The sequence below is a fragment of the Pyxicephalus adspersus genome, chromosome Z (assembly GCF_032062135.1).
Source record: "Pyxicephalus adspersus chromosome Z, UCB_Pads_2.0, whole genome shotgun sequence".
In the NCBI taxonomy this organism is placed as follows: domain Eukaryota; kingdom Metazoa; phylum Chordata; class Amphibia; order Anura; family Pyxicephalidae; genus Pyxicephalus; species Pyxicephalus adspersus.
Genome location: NC_092871.1, coordinates 77,068,630 through 77,084,850, shown reverse-complemented (window position 1 = coordinate 77,084,850; position 16,221 = coordinate 77,068,630). Strand labels below are relative to the sequence as shown.

At 36.9% G+C, this 16,221-nt stretch overlaps 1 long non-coding RNA gene across 1 annotated transcript; it reads left to right on the top strand.

The window, feature by feature from the left end:
• Positions 1-2,472: 2,472 nt before the first annotated feature.
• On the top strand, positions 2,473-16,201 carry LOC140343353 (uncharacterized). The gene is made up of 3 exons (XR_011923301.1): positions 2,473-2,591; positions 14,441-14,603; positions 16,140-16,201. It is a non-coding gene; the product is annotated as an uncharacterized lncRNA (long non-coding RNA).
• The last annotated feature ends 20 nt before the right edge of the window (positions 16,202-16,221 follow it).

The window sequence follows — 16,221 nt, the reverse complement described above, 5'->3', positions numbered from 1 at the left end:
TGCTGCTTTGTCGTTTTTCCCCTCCCTCTCCATAAAGCAGAAAGGTTTTGTATGTACAGAACTTGTTTATGCATCTTGCAGTCATTTGCACAATTGTTGCACGTGTTTGCTTAGCCTTACGGTTGATTCAGCGTGCTAACAGAGAGAGAAGAGAAGAGAAGAGAAGAGAAGAGAAGAGAAGAGAACAGCCCGAGTTCCAGACAGAGAGTTTCATAGAAGTAGACAAAAGGCCAAAAAAGGTATTTAATGCAGTTATATAGATTCCTGTAGTTTAATAGTGATTGGGACTGTCTGCTGAACCTCTCATGTGTTTGCTTACAGTTCCACCAGTATCATTACCATCACCAGCACCAGTATCAGTATCATTACCAGAAGAGGATCAGAGGGAAGGATGGATGAGTCTGGCTGCAGCATTCATAATAGATTGTAGAGGAGAGAGTCGGGTTAGTGGAATACCAGGTAGGAGGACTGTACCTGTACGCTGTACCTGAACTGTTAGTGCATTACAAGCAAACACATTTAACTTTGTTGCAGTTTGCTGCTCCTGTGTGCAATACCACAGCTTGTTATGCACCTAGGAGCAGCAACCTGTGCAGTTTTCAACCACAGGTACAGAGGTGCACAGTGTTAAAACATGTGCAGCTCCAAACACATCTGGAGTGGCATGATGCACTGGACCATCTTATGGACATTTTCAAAACAAGCTGAGGTTCCTTTTTTGGCATCTGTGTAAATTTTGCCTTACTGAAAATATATTTTTTTGTTGTAATGAGTATACATATGTAGATGATCAGGTTTTTAGAATGTAATTGGGGGGGGGGGGGGCACTTACTGGTCATGAGTGATATTTTTATTAGTGGATGTCTAGCCAAAATTTTCTTTTGGGGTAAAGGTATAAAATCCCTATCGGGCTATTTTTTGCAGTTTGCAACCCACTAGAGAGATTTACCTTCTCTTCCTGTCATAAAGTTACAACAGGAAATGTGAGGACATCGAAGAGCCTTTCCGTAACATTCTGGCTGGTGTTCATTAGGTGACAGACCCAGGACACAGCAAGCCACAACACATGTGGGGCACTGGGGCTGCACAGTAGAAGGGCAGGATCAATACTTTTTAATGTCATTCTTGATATTTTTCGCTTTTAGACAAGCACCATACCATACCGGCACTTGCTTGTTTCCAGAACTTAGGTATGCATAAAATGGTGACTGGTGGTGCACAGACTGACAGGCAACCAGGGTACACCCTGGGCACACAGGGCCAGAGGAATGAAAAGAGTTTGACAAGATACCAAAGGGCTAGAAGGTGGGTCCAGGTATATAAGTGAGTCTGAGGCGGCCACATTCATTGAGAATATCCCTGGGACTAGAGGTTAAATAACCACTATTGCCGGAGATCACACATCTTCTCAATAAATGCGGCTCGAGGCGGCCGTATTCATTAGGAATATCCCTGGGACCAGAGGTTAATTAACCTCTAGTGCCCCGAGAATCGCAAACAGGAGAATTTTCTGTGAATCCTCCTCTTAACATTTCCCTGATCTTCTGAAGGTTGTGCAAAATCGGTTCGCCGAAATTTCGCGAAACCGTCTGAAGTTCGAGGAAATTTCCACGAGAATGCCGGAGGCGTTCTTGCTCATCCCTAGTAAGAAACAGAAAATCAGAAACCACACACCCAGGCAAGTGCACACCACAATATGGCTATGTTTGAGTGCAACTTTATGCAAGTACTGGCTAATCAGGGTGCAAGGTCACTGTGGGGTGAGCCATCTCAGCTAAATGGGATGTATTGTCAGGAGAGACATTGACAAGCACGTAGGCATGAATGCCAGTGGCGGCAGCTGCTGACATTGTGGTAGGCGCTTTTCCTGAAAAAGTCATATTTGATAATCATAATATTAAAATGTATTGGATAGGAAAATGTTCCATGAAGCATTTGTTACCTGCAATTATTTTGGTGGCAGGTTCTTTTTAAGATTGTTTACAGAAGCAGGAACAATGAGGAATTTTTATAAGGTTTTAAGTACACGAAAGTCAATGATGTCCCTGAGACTTTTCTAAATTCTCATTTACCGAAGTTCAAGCAGAGATGCCTGTATAGGATTCATGAACAGCCATAGTGTACACTGCTGTGCCTAAAAAACATCTATGGACATAGTTAAATCTAGTGTATATAATCCACATTTATCATATTATTTATTAAAATACCTTAAACCCAAGTTATAGCTCGGTGCTTTAGGAGACAATAGCAAACTCTAGAGTTATGCTACTGGATAGTTTAGAGCTTTGTCATTCCCACCCAACAGATGAAGGCTCACAAATGTTCAGAACATTCATCCATACTGAATATTCACACAGTTCCTTTGTTGATGCTCCAGTGAGTAGATTAAAAATGAGTGATATGGAGTTTTATCTAATCTGATAATTCTCCTCCCACCCATCAGTTCATATCTGAATCATACATCAACATGGGTATATTGGTAGGCTCCCTAGATCCAGTGCCATCAGCTGCAGAAGAAAGAAAATTTTCAAAGAAGAGTCGGAGGGTCTTTATAGTGTGAATTCCAAATACTGCTTCGACCACAACACCAGGTACAAACAGATAGAGCTCAATGTTTCAAACCCTCTAATATATTTTTAAAATATTTGTATTCATGGTATTTTTTGTCATTTCTCTTACCCCTGGTTTTGTACTGACTGTAAAAAATGATATAAAATCCAAAAAGTCAATAACTCATGTTAAAATGTATGGAACCAATGTGAGTATATAAAGTGTGTGTATATATATATATATATATACATATATATATATATATATATATATATATATATATATATATATATATATATATATATGACAGCAAGATAGCAATACAATTTATACTTTTATTTTAACTTGATTCAATACTCACAAATTTTTCCAATAATTTAAGGAGTGTAAATGGTAACAATGGTAACACTAAAATGTGTTTGGGCATAGGTTATAATGTGGTAAATGCCATGGGACAGTATGGTAGTACATAGGTAAACGTTTGGGATTCAGTTTCCACCTGTATTCAGCTTTTGTTCCATATGCTATTCACACTCTACACATAGTTACATAGTTTTATAGTAAAGTAAGTCAGGTTGAAAAAAGACATAAGTCCATCAAGATAAACCACTAGGGAAATAAATATCCCAGTTATAAAAAGTGTTACTATATAAACTGATCCAAGCCTGTGTGTAGTACGTATGATTGTAGAAGGGATCATAGCCTTTAAGCTGCTTTGAGGGCAGTGAATCCATGCACATTGAGGTGCTGAAAATGCATTTGTTGGATACCAATGAATAAAATAAACAGAAATTATTGATAATGTTCAATTTGATAGGAGCATGCATTGTTTGCCATCTTCTGCACCAGCAATATTCGAATTATTAAATCCAAGTTAAATGTGAAGGACCTTGTTTTCTTGATCAAAAAGAGCTGGACAGTTGAAATCACTACATAAAACTCATAGCACATAATGTTACAGTTGTTTCAACAAGAAAATGTGTTATTATATTGATCTTTGATCTAACCGGACCCCAACCCTACATCTGTTACTGGAATCATTTAGAGGCTGGTGTAAAACCAAAAATGCATAATAAATTGCAGATTACCAGTCCATAGATCTGCAGATTTTGAAGCTGAGGGCAGAAAAAATATTGGTTTAGTTTTATCCAAAGCGAGTTATAGGTACCTACCAGCCACTCATGCATATCTTGTAGGCCAACAAAAAAATTAGTATAGGTCCAAGTGCTGAAATGTAGTACAGACAGGGACAGGAACAGTAAACTTTGAATGAGATTTGGAACAAGCGTTTGGATAAAGAAAAGTAAACCAAGAGAGGGCAGTGTCATCTAATAGTGTACAGGCTCTGTAGAATGATTTTGCAGTAGAATTCTATGGCCCTTTTAGCTAGTATATAGTATTGTTAGTTGCAAATATTACTGTTAAAGCGTTGGTAAACCCTTCACACAAAATCTAAATTTATCAGTACATACATTGTTTAAAGTATTTCCTTTTTTTTAAAGTTATAACATTAAATTATAGTGATGTATACGTTTGTGACTTCCTTTCATTGAACTTTCAGTCCCATTGTACTGTTCTTGACCTTTTGCAGGTAGTGTTTGTTCTACTGAGCCCTATCACAGCTGCCACATATAGCACATAATCCATTTCTTTATTGGTTTCCCATGGTGGCCACTGTTTACTGCACATAGCATACTGTGCATGCACATACATTTAACTGATTTTTGTAAGCCCTGTCCCAGACAAAGATGGTGTTATAGTCTACTCAGCACACACAATAAAAAAATTTGAAAGCAAAGATAACAAAGACTGATAACAAAACAAAAATATTTGTATTGATAATACAACAAAATAAAAGAAATGTTGTCACAACTCAAAGTACAAACACTGTAATAGCATAGGATAGCAGACCAATTAGCTAGACATAGTATACTCAAAATTGTTAAAGAGTGAGATCAATAACAGCGTCTCATAACACGATGCGTTTCGCCACTTAGGCTTCCTCAGGTGATGCGTAGAAAGCGCTTTACGAAACTGTAAAATAAGACAAAATAACGATGCCTTTAAACAATGGTATACCGCAAAACTATGCAATAAAGTATAATAGCCATATTCAAAAGAAAATTCAAAGTAGCAATTTGTTTAATGTCGTCAAATAACAATTCCAAACTTGTAATTATCAATGTTAGGTGAGCATATTGATTATTTTTTTTATGGTTTGTATGTCATATTACTATGAGAGGGGTAATGTATCAAATAGTGTGTATTTAAAGGTATATTGAAAATGTGTAAAATAGTAATATAGTATATATAGTATATATATAAATAATTCAGCTTATCAATTTAAAAATGTGACACTGGGTAGACAGTGTTGTCAGTCTTCTCAGCTGTCTTATGTGAAATATTAAACAACCTCAACATGTAAAGGAGATGCCAAAAAAAATATGACTTTGTAGGTCACAACACTGATCTTCCAAAGTGTGTGATCCTAGAAGGATTTTTTTTGCTGTGTGTTGCTTCCAGAATACTTAAAAAAAAAGGGCTTCATTTTATCCATACGAATATAATGTAAACATTACGTCAATTTTAGTTATGTTAAGTTTTGACAATAGCTAAGAAAGGAACCATATATAAAACATAGCTTTTATATGCTGTTATTTCAGAAACAGATTGAATTTAATGTGCAGTCTGTGCCATTTGTCCCTCCATACATTCTGTCACCTAACTCTTTTGCCGAGACAAGAAGAAATGTCTATAGAACAGCAGCTGAATCTGTAGAGATCATATATCTGGCCTACAGGAAAACTTGCAACAAAGCAACAGCTGCAATTTAATATGATATGATATAAATAAAGCGGCATATTTGTGAAATTTTTTGCAGGTATTGTGTTGCAAAAATATTTTATGATTCTTAAAAACCTGAAATAGATCTAAGATCAGGTATCAATATGATCATAAGATCAATAATATCAGGTAATAGCTGAAGGTCAGCACTATACCCAGAGATATGTATATATTTGGGCAAAGCTGAACTCCAGGCAGATTTAGGGGGACACATGTTAAACGAATGTTGCATTATAGCAGTCTGTTCATATTCAGTAGAGGAGATGCATGCGGCATCTCCTTTGCTGTCCAGTCAAAGACAAAGGTGGTAATTAGGGAAAGCTATAAAGTTCTTCTGCATTGTACACTGTGGAAAAGTCTTGTAAAGGAATGTAGGATTTGGTTGGTGCAACCCCTACATCAGGAGATCATTGCAAAAATAACATTTCTAAGGCAGATAAAACTATTCAGCCTTAAAGTTTTTAAAGTTTAAAGTTTGATATTCAGCCTTAAAGTTTCTTAGGGGGATGCCTGTCTCCAAAAGCTTTAGGAGCTCCAATGATTAACAATCTTTTGTTGTGTGGATTTGCAGTAAAATACATCATAGCACAATAAAGCATCATATGCAGTTTGGTGCCAATAGAGCGGCACTGCGGTATCCCATAGCACAGTGTGTCTTTTTAGTAGCCTGGGATTGTCGGTGAGGTCTCATTTTGACCAGCCTATGTTTCAGAGTTTGTGAACCAAGAATTTATGTTTTTAAAGCCAAACTTTTTTTGTACATGGTTAGAACCTGTATGAGTTTTACAATGTTGCTGTGTTATGTCTTCATTCAGCTAAGACAAAACACTTAGCAGTGGGTACAAAGCTCTGTTATGTGCCTCTTGAAAAAACAAAAAAGGCTATTTGATCATGTAAATATTGGGCCTGATTTTTTTAAAGCTCTCCAAGGCTGGAGAAGATAGACTATCAATGGTGAACCTAGGTGTTTGTGTACACAGCCTTACACATAACCTTCTTAACCCAAGGGCCAGATGTAGTCAAATCAGTCAAACATTTCTACAAAAACAAGTTCTGTAGATAAGAACATTTGTCAGATTAGCTAAAAGCCCATTAACATACTTATCAGTACTTAAAGCAGAACTCCAGGCTCTATCTGCATGAAGTTTGCAGGTTCTCCCCGTGTTTGCATGGGTTTCCTCTGAGTACTCCGGTTTCCTCCCACATCCCAAAAACATGCAGCTAGGTAATTGGCTTCCCCCCAAAATTGCCCTTAGATCGTATTGAAGACATATGACTATGGTAGGGACATTAGATTGTAAGCTCCTTTGAGGGACAACTAGTGACATGAATATAGACTTTGTACAGCGCTGTGTAATATGTTGGTGCTGTATAAATACTGTAACATAATAATATAGTATTTCCCTTGTCTCTTGTTTGAGTGACACCGGAATAGCAGGAACAGTAAAGTTTTTTTTCATGCTACTACTACAGAGCCACCTAACAGTGAATCTATTTTTTTAACAAATTAAGAACAAAAACATGAATACATGTATTGGGAATAAACAAGTGGATTTGTGTAAACAGTCTTTGTCCTTGTGAACATCTTGTCCTCCTTTCCCCACTTGTTTGGGTGGGAGTGACCAGATTAGGAGAAAGTTGTAGTTGTTGATGCCCAGAGAGGTCATGAGAAAAGGAGAAGCTGGTAATATACAAAATATAAAATCGTTATTATTATTGCATGTTTATAACAGTATAGTATAACAAGGATGTTTGGCCAAAAGCTAGTGGTTATGTAACAATCTGGTTGCCCAGAATTAGGTTTTGACGCTGAAATGTTGTAGATATCTATAAAGCAATGCCAGTTTTTCTTCTTGCCTGAATCTTCCCAGTTAGAAAATATGAACATAGTCACTCTTGTTTAGGACCATTGTACACCTCCAATAAAGATAAGACGTCGTTCTTTAACCCTTCTTGACACTTGTACTCCCACAAACACTTACACACAGAGTATCATGTAACCTGGAAGACTTGTGGCAAAAAAGTTCTATGGGAAGCAGAATTACAGCCTCAAGTCATTTTTGTTGTTAATACTTAAAAAACAAATATCAAAGAGTTGGATAATAGAATTACCATAAGTTTACATGAAGTTCTCTTCGAGTCACAGCAAGAAACTTTCTGAAAGAATATAGAGTGCAGTATAAGTCCACATTGATCATTCAGAATTGTCAGGCAATGTAGCTTGCATGACGGCTATATAAGTCAGTTCAATGAACTGTTTGCTATGACAGCCAGCCCCACTTTAACTTTAATAACCTGACAGCTCTGTGACATTTATTTCCACTAGACAAATCTATATAGGAGCTGCTGCTCGGTCACCTCACATAATATGATGTGATTTCATTATTCCATTTTCATACTTGTAGCTTGTACTTAAATCAGATCTTTTACAGATGAATACATTTGCACGCAATAGTGGGAAATCTACAATATAAGCGAATATAAATATACAGAAGTTAGGGTATTTTCCTATGGTCCTATAAAGTAACAAGGCCCTATGAGGATTTTATAAATCATACAAAACCTATTTTTGGTGTTTATTAAGGCAAATTTGAGAATGGGGTGATAAGTTTACAGAAGAAAGACAATATTATGTTTGCTTTAGGAATTAAAGTGTAATACATCTCTGGAATACACATTTTGCCAAATGTTATCTTTTTAGGCACACTGTAAAAGCAAAAAAATATTTGTTGATGTGACAGTATTATAGTACACCACTACCTTTTTGACAGAATAACACAGCTCTGTATTTCCTGGTGTCACCCATGCCTTCCTCCTTTCTGATGGATTACAAAGAACACACATCCCACTCTTTATTCCCCCATATCCCTTCATTGTGTTTATACAGGGAGTACACCAAGTTATCAGTTTACTGAATTTCTGGCAGAATCCACAAGTAATTAAACAAAGGTTTCCTTTCTAGATCAATTAGACCATGAAAGGGATAATTTGATGGTACTTGATCATCCTGATCACTATGTCCAAAGGGTTATATATCTGGGATACTATATGTTTATTTCTTTAGTGGTTGAGCTTTATTAATATGTCTTTTTTCAACCTGAATTACTAGGCCTGATTTATTAGGGTTCTCCAAGGTGGGAGAGGATACGCTTTCCACAGTGAAGATGGGTGATCCAGCAAACCTGGATCTGATTTCTTAAAAGTCATTTGCTATTTGTTAGCAAATGTTTTCAATCCTGGACCAGATCCATTACAGGTTTGCTAGATCACCCAGCTTCACTCGTGAAAGTGTATCCTCTCCAGTCTTGGGGAGCTTTAAGACATTAGGCCCACTATGTAACTATAGTAAAGGCTGTGTGGGTTTGTAACCAGTCACTCTGCTATCTATTCCCTGAAGAAATAGGTTCGCACACAAATTGCCAATATTGGATACTGGGATAGCCAAACATTGAAAATTTTTAAAGCTAATATTTGTCTGGTTACCTTGTTTGTGTTAAAATGCTTTAAATGATGCTGAATAAAATGTTGGATTTTTAAGTGTACACCTGCTAGCAAACCCTGCTCTGTTACCCCTTTCATGGTCTAGTTCAGGGGTGCTCACAATTTTTTGGCTTGCGAGCTACTTTTAAAATTACCACGTCAAAATGATCTACTGACAATAAAAATTCTAAACATATATTTATTTTTATATATATATATATATATATATATATATTTTTTTTTATATATATATATATGGAGGCTTCTAGGGGCATAGTTCAGTGTTTAATTTATTTCAAAGTAGGCCTACACATGCACACTTGTTGTAACAGGTAAAATTTAAAAAATATTAAAACTTTTAAAAGTTTATAAACTGTGTTATGTTTTGCGGCTCCAGACTGTTTTTCTTTAGTGGAAGAGAAGGCAAAATGGCTCTTTTGATAGTAAAGGTTGCTGACCCTTGGTCTAGTTGATCTAGAAAGGAATCCTTTGTTTAATTTGCATTATTCCCGAAAAAGCAACAGAAAGAAGTAAGAAATCTCTACAAAGTGAAGCGAATTACTCTTCTATGCTAATCATATACTATGCAATATTTTAAGCATTTTTTTTCTTCATTGTTAACAATCATGTTATCATGTTGACCATAATAATACAGATGGATTAACAAACAAGCAGGGGGGGGGGGGCACATGAAATACTTACAGATAATCGTAAAGGAATGATTTGTAAGGTTGATTGTTATATCAATAAAAAAAAATTATAAAGTTTAAAACCTATTACTAAAACAGGTGTTCACATTAGAGGACTTCCTCTGACCTTTTCTGGTGACAGCTGGTAAATGGGTAGATTTCCCATCACTTTGTGTTTCAGTGGCTATAGTAGCCAGGATGAATAAAGACAGGCCTTCAGTACAGAGCACCAACCCAAGCGGCACATTATTACTGGCCACCAAAGTAAGGAGGCACCTTGCACAGTGCATACCACAGACATTCTTTTGACCAATGCACTAAGTTTTGCAGTATATTATATAAACTTGACCAAAGAGATTGTCACATGAGATGCTAGTTGCTAATTAGTCAATTAAAATGTAACTACACCAAAGGTACCCACTGCCCCTCTGCTTCATACCCACCTCTCCCAAAACCAGAAAAATATTTCTCAGCTGCTTTTCCAAATTCTTAAAATCTACAAAATATGCAATCATTACTGTGCCACAAAGCATATGCCACATGTGAAACTATTGCCATTTCATATGCTCTTCTGCACACAGAATATAGACTCCATGAGTCTTAAAGAAGAACATCTTTAAAAATAGCTGGGAACTACTGTGTGACCTGGTTCTGTTGAGATAATGAGCTAATTGTCAATAAGTAATGTACAAAACAAATTACAAAGTGCATCAGTCAGGAATTGTAAAGTGGACAGGAGTTTGTTAGTTTACTTTAAAACAGAGGTCTGTAGAATGAATGCCCCTTACATTGGGGTTATTTTGAAGAAGAATGCTTTAACATTGGTGCCAAATGTTCCAGAAAAGTAGGATGCCTCAGCGCTGGGTACTTTGGGTCCAATATTGTTATTAATATTTCACAGTATTTATATAGCAACAACATATTACGCAGTGCTATACAAAATCCATAGTCATGTGACTAGCTGTCCCTCAAAGAGGCTCACAATCTAATGTCCCTACCATAGTCATATGTCTTTAATACAGTCTATGGTCATTTTTTTGGGGGAAGCCAGCCAAGTAATCTAACTGCGTGCTTTTGGAATGTGGGAGGAAACTGGAGTACACAGAGGAAATCAACGCAAAGATGGTGAGAACCTGCAAACTCCATGCAGATAATGTCCTGGCCAAAATTCAAACCTGGGACCTAGCCTTACAAAGCCCGGAGTGCTAACCACCGTGCTGGCCATACTATTAGTTTTTTTATCTGCATGTGGATGTGGCTGGTGAGAAGGAAAATTACTTAGTCATAGACTCCATTTTGTTTGTAGCCTTCATTTTGTAGCAAAATCATCTGACTGCATTGTGTGGGGTAAACATCCTGAACATCTGGTTGAGCTCATTTTTTGTCAATAGGAACAGTGACAAAGGAAATGGTTCTCTACCTGGGGGGTAGGAGGAGATTGCCTGGACATCAGGGCCATAAATTGTTTAGGACCATCAATCACTGGGGATTCATGAAAGGTCACTTTACACTTCAACCTTTAATTACTTTTCTGAATTTTGTATAAATAGCACAATTTTCGCTAAATTAAATAAATGAGAACAGCAACTCTATGGATATGCTGGTGTCTATTCTCCTATGAAAATTTTAACCTAACAGCTGACATTTCTTTAAGAAATAGATACATTTTTCTTTGACACTGGGCCTAGTTGTCTGTGTTTTGCAACATGGGTCCAACATGGGTCAGGCAACTGGTAAAATCTTTGAGACCACTAGTGGCCTAATCTGACCATAGATGTGTCCCTGCAGCACTTTTTAAGGAGAACCTTTACAAAGCAATCAATCTGCTATTTCTGACGTGGTGTTAGAAAGTTTGCCTGTTTATTTTCTGATCCTCTGCCTTTAATACCCTCTTACCCACTGACTGAATATACAACTCCCGTGTTTATCTAATTGTCATATAGTTACCTAGAGGCTTATTTTATGTGTGACTGAAGCTACCGAACCCAAACAGTCAGCTATACATCCAGAATTTGTTTTTCAAACTGGGGAGGATATGTTATTAGATGGTCTGGATTACTATTTAGGTAAAAACGATTCTGGTTCATTAGTAGAATGATGCAATAGTTTGTGCCCTGCATAAAAAGAGTATGGAATAAAAAAAAAAAATTAAAGCTGCATACACTATTTCTACCTGAGATGGGGAGCTTAAAATAAGAACTCCATTGTGTTTTATCATCTACAACAATTCTTCCAGCCCTTCCATAACTTCATTTACATTAGTAAGGTTGAAAAAAGACATAAGTCTATCAAGTTCAACCACTAGGGAAATAAACATATCCCAGATATAAAACCCTATAGGACATAGTTGGTCCAGAGGAAGGCAAAAACCCTGGTACAATTTGTTTCAACAGGGGAAAACATTCCTTCGGGATTCCATGAAACATTTTATTGTTCCCTGGATCAACAGTCACTGTTATCTTTACTTTAAAGCTTTAAAACCCCAATGGTGATACAAACTTCTCTCCCCCTAGCCTGGAGTTTGCCCTATTGAGCAAAATTGAGATACCATTGCCAAAATATATGAGAACATTTTGTAATTACCTGCTTCTAGCAGACAGAATCATCCTGGCCAGAGCTTGGAAGTCACCTTCAATACCAATGGTCCCATTATCGGTAAAACTAAATTGGATAATGGTGAAGGACAAGCTCACATGTACTATTAAAGAGTAGTACATTCCTCAGCTCAGTCTCCTTCCTTATGTGGACACCCCCCCTCTCAACTACTTCTTTCTTTTATTACTTATTTTTCATTGACAGGTAAAGCAATACTACAGAGACTGCCTTGATTTTTAGAGATATGTTTATTTGATGTTACTTCAATAAATACACTGTAAACCTGATGCGTTCATTATGTTCAAACATTACCTGTTCTTTTCTGTTTTTATATAATTGTGTACAATTTACATTTTCTATTTTGTTGAATAAAAATGTATTGAAATAAATCCTTAATACCCAGTTATATTCTGTGCTAATAGAAAAACATCCAGCTTTTTCCTAAATTGATCTATAGTAGTTTCTTAAACTACTTCCTGAGGGAGCTGATTCCACATTTTCACAGCCCTTACAGTGAAGAATCCCTTCCTTATCCGCAGCTTAAACTTCTTTTCCTCCAGACGCAAAGAGTGCCCTCTTGTCCTTTGTAATGATCTCAAAGTGAATAATGGGGAAGAGAGTTTTCTATATGGACCGTTTATATATTTATACAGGGTGATGATATCCCCCCTATACGTCTCTTCTCAAGGGGGAATAGATTCAGTTCAGCTAATCTCTCCTCATAGCTGAGCTCCTCCATTCCTTTTATTAGTTTAGTTGCCCTTCTCTGCACTTTCTTCCACAATGTCCTTTTTGTGAACTGGTGCCCAAAACTGGCCTGCATATTCCAGATGTGGTCTGACCAATGCTTTGTACAGGGGCAGGAATATGTCTCTATCCCTGCAGTCTATTCCTCTTTTATTACAAGAAAGTAATTTACTAGCTTTAGATATTGCTAAAATATTGCTTTAGATATTGTTAAGTCTATGATTTACCAGTTACCTATTCCCTTGTTAGTTAAGTCACTGGGCCAGCTTCTGGTGCAACTATGCAGCCTGTTCCTCCTGTTCTGTGTTTTCTTTAGTCCCTCACCTACCCCTCCTCAGCACTGTATGCATTGTTTGCAACTGAGAGTCACTACATGAATAGTAGGATGAATTACCCTATAATAGGCAGTAACTATCATGTTATTTTTTCTATTGCCTTGCTTGCCAGTAGAGCTCTAAACGGCCACTGAACGCAACAAGTTTCTGTTTTTAGATAACACAGAATGTTTAGAAGTTCAATGTTAGAAAAAACAGTGGCTTCTAAAAGTATTTGGACCCACTTCACTTTTTAAGTTTTTACATTTTTTAAAGTCTGATGCTACAATTGTTTACTTTTTTTCTGGACCAATATTTACAAACTGTTAATAGAATTTTAGACAATTTATTAAGTTTAAAAAAAATGACATTTACATAAGTACTCAGATTCGCATACATTCTGCATTTCTGTTCCATTCAAATTTCTCTCAACCCTGACCAGTTTCCTAGTCTTTCCTGCTGAAAAATACTCCAACAGCATGATGCTGCCACCACCATGCTTCACTGTTTGGATGATATTGGGCAGGTGATGAGCGATGCCTATTTTTCTCCAGACATATTATTTAGGATTGAGGCCAAACAGTTCAATCTTGGCTTCATCACACAAGAGAATCTTGTTCCTTTTAGTCTGGGAACACGTGTTTCTTTTATTTGTTTAGATGGAGGAGAGCCTTATGTCTAGGCAATCTGCCTCAAGTCTTAAATCAGTGCTGCAGTTATGGTTTTGGAACTTAGTCCCATCTCCACACAGGAGCTTAGTCAAAGTGACCATCAGGTTCTTGCTCAGCTCTCTGCTTAAGACCCTTCTCCCTTCATTGCTGAGTTTGGCAGGATAGCCAATTCTTGGTAGAATCCTGGTTGTGTCAAAATTATTATTTGAGAATTTTGGAGGCAACTGTACTTATGAGAACCTTCAGTGCAGCAGACATTTTGTTCTGTAGCTTTCCCTAAATCTGCTTTACAACAATCCTGTCTCTCATGCAGGCAGTTCCTTGTATTTTTTTTTTTTTTTGCTCTGATTGCAAAAGGTCTGAAAACATATGTTAAACATTATATTTCATTTTTTTCTTTTGAATTTTTTATCTTTGATAAAAGCAGTCAGCAACAAAGTTTTCTTTAAAAGTAAACTATTGCATCATTACAGGTTTTCCATTTTGCACCATTTTTAGGCACCATTGCTGTGGATAAAACTCATTATATTTTGATCCTTTTTTAATGTAGGATAAAGAGATGAAGCCTTCCTTGATGTATATCTCAGTATTATTACTTATCTTTACTCTGTGTGGAATTCACTCATCATTGGGTACAGATGTTCTAAATAATGCTGCTCCAAATCCTGATCTGTTAATAAGAGAACGTCGAGATGAAGAGCCACAATATCCAGGTAAATTTTTCAACTGTCAGTGTGTGATTTTGAATTTTATAAACTTCTGTACATTTGCACAGAGTATGGCGATGGAAATATTTGGTTTACAGTTAGTGCACACAAATCTACCTCTTGCTCAGCCTACACGGTCCTGGGGCCCATTGCAGTGGAAGTGCCTTGGCTGGCTTTCATACTCACTCCTTGGCGGATGTGAGATGGTGTGTCTCAAACATGATGAAGTTGAACCTTCTTGAACACACATGTAAATGTAAGAACACTTCTACTGAAACCTGTCCTAATGGCATTAATATAAATGGTTACTTGGCCAACCACCAATGTATGGGGACACTTAGTTTAGTAGCCGTCAGCTACTAAAAACCAATGTGAAGGAGGACACATTTTCCCAAAGAATACATTGGGCCTGAAATATTAAAGCTCCCCAAGGCTGGAGAGAATACATTTTCAAAAGTGAAGCTAGGTGATCGAGCATACCTGGAATGGATTTCTTCAATCTCATTTGCTATTTGCTAGCAAATGCTTTGAATCCTGGCCCAGAGCCATTCCAGGTTTGTTGGATCACCCAGCTTCACTGGTAAAAGTGTATTCCCTCCAGCCTTGGAAAGCTTTAATAAATCAGGGCCCACGTAAGAGAAGATTCTTCTTCTCACACAAATACAAAAGAGAGACCTACTCATGCTGATAAATAATAGGGAGTAAACTCACTGACACTGGAGTAAGGTAATATAAGGGGTAACTTTATTGAGTACCCCTATAGGGGGTATTTCACACTCTGAACACCAGTAAATCAGGATAACACACACTGTTTACCAATTTAAATATGAGCTCTACTTCCCACAAGGACACTTGCGACACTTGAAAAAGGGCACTTCACTGACTACTAATATAAAACGTCAAATCTCACTCCAGTGTGATACTAATGTACTGGGGAATATTACACTGAGCAACAATGTAAAGGAGATATTCAAAGTAACCACCTATGAAAATGGTGGATTTACAGTGTCCGTTCTGTCCACACTGTATTGTGTTTTAACTCAGTTATTCTATATTCTGTGACCTGGCTATACACCAGATAACAGTCATATTTTGAAAGCCATAATAAGATCTTTGCCTGATAAATAGCCATACGTACTGCATGTCCGCTTGTGTGCCAAGCAAAAACTACTCATCCTGTGTGAACGGAGAAAAATGAATTATGTGTTCTGCTAATGCATATGTAGCGCCCATAAACAATTGGATCTGTGTGAAATGCTTTTTTCATGTATTTATTTATATTTACACACATACAGAAAACAGATTGGCAATGATTGGATCTTAATTTGCCCCAGCATGTTTCTTAGATAATAATATTAATGGTCATTAGTTCATTCATTTGTTATTTTGTCCATTTAAAAGTTCTAAATTATTTTAATAAAATGGTCTGTTTCCTTTTATGAACACACTGAAGCAGATCAAGAACAATGTCCAAGTGTTTATTTGATCTTCACACTTTTTCTAAGATCAGTTATTGTAATCTTTGTCTAACTAATCTTTTAGATGACATCTATGATTCTGGTGAGCAAGATCGCTGGCCAACCCTGGAGGAACTGTCAAAGTACTCAAACAAAAGAAGGTTATC